This window comes from Lissotriton vulgaris, chromosome 4_1 (assembly GCF_964263255.1).
Source record: "Lissotriton vulgaris chromosome 4_1, aLisVul1.2, whole genome shotgun sequence".
In the NCBI taxonomy this organism is placed as follows: domain Eukaryota; kingdom Metazoa; phylum Chordata; class Amphibia; order Caudata; family Salamandridae; genus Lissotriton; species Lissotriton vulgaris.
The window spans coordinates 139,686,694-139,691,700 of NC_141691.1; the positions used below are offsets into that span (position 1 = coordinate 139,686,694).

Consider the following 5,007-nt stretch of genomic DNA (forward strand, 5'->3'; position numbering starts at 1 on the left):
ACTTAAATGACACATGACAAAGCAGACAAAAACCAGTTCACAATCCACCTTTGAAAAGGAGAGAAATATGAGTGAAAAAGGATGAAGACCAAAGTGGGTCTCGCTGTTCTCACACCTCAACGCCTCATGAAAACAGTGTACTCCCAACGTAATGAAGATTTTAAAAACACAGAATTTAGCGCTTGCTTGGCAAAGAAGGAAGGTGTGGACCAGGACAGGAAACTCTGCGAGGAGATGCGTGAGGGTCTGCTATCTCCTACTTAGTGATGCCACATGAACACTGTTGTTCCAAACAACCTGAGAGACTGAGGGTGGGGTCTAGAAGCTTCCTAGCAAAGGGAGCAGTTGACTGAGGATTAGAGTGGAGGTCCAGCCAGGTGAGATAAGACCAGCAACCCAGATTGAAAGTTTGATTTCAAATCTAAAAAAAGAAATTTACCTGGGACAACACTGGGATATTAAACGAGACAATCTCTGAACCATGAACTACCATGAAGATAGAATTGGAGGAAAAAGAACAGCAAGACAAGGAAAGCTGCACGTAGGTTCTCAACTCACAACACAATCAAAGGGGTTGGAAAGGAGCGGAAGACTGCTCTTGCTGGACAATAGGAATTTGTATATACAATAATGAGTGGCAATAGAACAATTAACCAGGCCCGATGCTAAGAATTAATACTTAAATGGCAATGAAGTGAACACATCCACTGATGCACATGGGAAAGGAAAGGAAAGACTGAATAAGCCATTTCCCCCTGTCCCTATAAAGTAAAAGAAGAACATTCGAATACAACAGGACACCCCAGAAGTACCCCATGTTCCAAAGCAGGCCAACCTTTCCACCAGAAGAAATCTATACCCATTATAAACATTACATACTAGGCAGACTGTAAAGGATCACTCTTGCCTACCCACCTGTTCACCATTGACAACATGCGGAAATACAGCAAGCACACAGAGGTCAGCAGAAAAAGCAGTAGATCATTTAGCTGGAAAAAGATCAAGCCATATGACTCCAACCTTTCCAGGTGGCCCATATAGGAGATAGGGAATCTAGCACTCCAGCTGGAACAAAAACTGCATAGGCATGGGCCTCTTCATCATATATCATAAACTACTGACCCCGTCTAGACTGACTTATTAAGGCACCCTAATAGAACAGTGCGCCGCAATATAAGCCCAGGGAAGCGAAACAGATGCAGCCAACACAAAATTCAGTTAATAAGAGTAGACATACAAAAATGTAAAAATCCCTAAAAAAGCACAAATTCAGATACCTAGGCATAACAAGCATTTGCAAGGCAACCGGTCTCGCCTTTGGGACCTTATATGTATTTAGCTATGCAGCACATTAGCCTGGGTGCTAAAACAGCTACTGTTCTTTAACATGGAGGTAAAGTAAGCACCAACCTGCCTGACACCCCAGGTATGGAAACACATGGAGGGAAATATTGCCTTTCAGCAGGAAATAGTATAGACTAAAGCTCTATTTTTAATATAAAATCAGGGCCTTCGGTGGTCATATCAGTGAAAATACAAGATTTAAAAAAAATATTAATGTCTACGGGTGCTCGTGGAAGACAATTTCTATGGACTGGAATCTAGAGAATGCTAAAGTGATTCTGGTATTTTACTGACCTCTGCTGGTCGTTTTCTATCAAGACAGTTAAATAGAGGCAGTTGAAAAGAAAAAAGTCCCTAAGTGGACTGATCTCCAGAATCCACAAAGTACATACACATATAAGTATATACCAAAGTATATACAAGAGGTCTTGAATGCTCAACCTGGACTACTCTAACAGCTTGCACTTAGGTCTGCCAGCTTATCTTAGCGATAGGCTGCAGACAGTCCCGACCGCCACAGCAAGGTTCATCAGAAATGTGCGCCCCTCTGACACCACATTTCCCCTCGTCTGCGTAGCCTTCACTGGCTCCCAGTGAAAAGGAGAATTGAATTTAAGGCACTGTCTCTTGCTTTTAGAGCCACAAGAGATAGAGGTCCAGGATATCTGGAACAGAGGCTTCAGAAATACCATCAGTCCAGAACCTGGCGTTCTAACTCTCAGATGCTTCTCCATATCCCTCGATTCTCTAAAGCCAGTATTGGCGGGCGAGCCTTTGCATTAAGAACAGCCACTCTCTGGAATGCCATGCCTTACCACCTGCGCAAAGCAGAATCAGAACCTACTTTTAGGAAGGCCTTGAAAACATGGCTGTTTGATTTGCCCTAGCGTGTCCCTTCACTCCCTTTCTGACCACTTAGGGCTGGGACACTACAGTTGGTGGTAGCCGAGCGCTCTATAAATTGCTTGGTGTGGTATGGTAACCTAAAAATGGTACAACAGAGCTACAGTCTTTGCCCATCCAGACCATCTGATCTGAAGGAACAAGGGTTGTTGCTCTGCCATGCTGTCTCTGCCGATGGGGCATTGATAGCAACCACAATGTCCACAAAATCATGGCAATTTGATGGCTTTCTGAGTCCAACCTTCTCCCTGATCAGACAGAAATATATTTCCGCCAATCGCTCTGTCTCAGAGGGCCACTCCTGCTTGAGTTTGAAAATATCAAACCTGCTTCCATTAGGATACTAGTACTGACATGCTTATGTGTAATCCTTCCATTCCACTGGTTAGAAGCAAAACACACAGTCGCACAGCTAAGAGCACAAATAGTAGAAGTGGTCCCCAAATATCAAGGCACTGACAATAGCAAAAAGCTTTTACAGAGAGAGATATTCTGGATTGATTTTCTACAGACATTGCAACCCAAAGGGCTCAATGACAAAATAGATATGAGTTGTTTCTTGTAAGCATATCATGTGAGTGGACAGAAGTTTCTAATGAATGTCCAGATGTATTTTGTATTGATTATGTGTACTTCAAATCATTTCAACGATGTTTATATATTGTTCAGTATAGATATAAGAAAGTTCTTTTCGACATACATGTGAACTGTACAAAAATGTATTGTTTGATCTCCATAACATGTAGAATTGCGCAATGTTATTCTGAGTACTGAGTGCACCAAAAGATGGATCGTTTGATGGATCTTTTGATAATGGATAGATAAGAGACCTTGTAGTATGGTTACATATCTACTATATGTGCATGTAGCATAATTAGCTTGCATTAGATAATTGAAGTTAACGACAAAGAGAATGAGCAAAATTAACAGGTAAAAGGCTGATCTACGTTTGCATCTCAATATAAAAGGGTTCCTGTTAGTAGGGCCCAGGATTAAGAACATTACACTGAGATACATAGGATTACGCTATTTGGTTTGTAAAAGCATCGTCTAAGCAAAGAGGGACAATGCTTCCGTAAATCATACTGACGATACACAGCTACTATATTAGTAGAGAGGGATTAAGTGTTACAGCACGCAATAATACCGTTTAAGTACATCTATCAAGAAATGCAGTAGGGAAATAAACAAGGTTATATTCAACAGCTATAGGGGTTGTTAGGATCAAGTTCACTTCAGATCCGTAAATCAATGTTGAAAACTACATTTCCCAGCTTCCCCGGTATACGTGACCGCCCAGGAAGTCAAGCACGCTAGTAATGGAGGCAGTGTTGTTTGCAGCACGATCGGTAGCAGAGTTCGCGGCGTGACAGCAAACAGTTTTCCTAGGTAAGAAGTGAAAAGCGAGCGGCTATTTTTTTGAAGTGTTTCCTCGTTAGCTACGACGGAAATTTGAGCAGATTCCCCTGTTTTTCTTCAGATACGGCATATAACGTAAAAGAGACTCGAGCTTCCAAGTCGGGAGAAGAGGGTAAGGTTACCCAAGATATACTATTGGTGAGTGCAGCGGTTTGTTTCGCTAAAGGAAACAAACTGTGAAGGATTTTCTATGTAATGAGACCGTATTAGCGAGATGGTCAATTCAAGGATCTTTCATGTTCATGTTTCAGTGATTACATCAAATTGACACAGATTGAAGACTGAGATTCTGTTGAAGACGGAAATACTAGAATATAGCACCATATGTGAGTGCACAGGTGTGGTTGAATACAGGAAAGAAATTAAATTTGAATAATAAGGGAACTTTTACTTATGGCTGACACATATGTTTTACAGCCACAACAACTCTATATCATTTGCCTGTGAACAGTAAAAACGCAAGTCGACTAAAGTGCAGTTTCTTGCGGTGAGTCCTTAGAAAGTAAGGCATGAGTGGGTCATTTAACAATAGGGTATTTACCAGAATGGTAATGGTGATTACCGTGTACGTACAGGTTACATGCTCAAATTACGGTCCCAGGTGTAATAAGGCCATAAGCAAGACGCATTAGGCATTTATGCGAGTTGGACAACTACTGCTAGCGTGTTTAATTTTACAAATAACTAATTGTTAGAACGCACATGCTGATGGCTTATAAGGTAGCACGTAGCGGATACACAACACTTCTATTCTGGTTAAAACTATATTAATTCAATGTATTGTGGTTTTCAGCACAACAGGTTTTGGTATAAGGTTGCTTTGCACATGGTGATCCTCTAGATTTAGACATATAAAAGACCATTATTTAGTGCATACAGAAAAGTAATGTGAACATTTCATTTGCAGAAGATTTCCCCTGAAGAAGGAACACCCGTTCCGAATTGCATTGGGCCAGCGTCAAATTGAGGTTCAAGATCAATTATGGATGCATTTAAGAAATATTAAGTAGTATTGAACATAAGATTTGTGGATGATGAAAATCATTTCTGTACAACAAATGTAATATACATTAAATGTAATGATATAACATATTAATGAATTATACAACTGAAAAGAGTAAAAGAGACTTTGGCTAAAGAAAATATAGTGCAAAGAGTTATGTTTCTATTATGAATATCTTTGGGTATTGGTTATGAAATGAGAAGAAAATGTTTGACATTATTTTGAACTAGATGTTCAACAGGTACAGTGCATACTACGAGAAGGGTAACTCCTGTTCTGGCACAATCCTTCCATTCATGCCATCTTCTCTCAAATCATCCAACCTATGAGCTAGGCAT

General features: G+C 40.5%; 1 long non-coding RNA gene across 1 annotated transcript; it reads left to right on the forward strand.

Moving 5' to 3' along the window:
- Positions 1–3,545: 3,545 nt before the first annotated feature.
- On the forward strand, positions 3,546–3,990 carry LOC147718487 (uncharacterized). Its single transcript, XR_015309981.1, has 3 exons — positions 3,546–3,636; positions 3,728–3,804; positions 3,918–3,990. It is a non-coding gene; the product is annotated as an uncharacterized LOC147718487 (long non-coding RNA).
- The last annotated feature ends 1,017 nt before the right edge of the window (positions 3,991–5,007 follow it).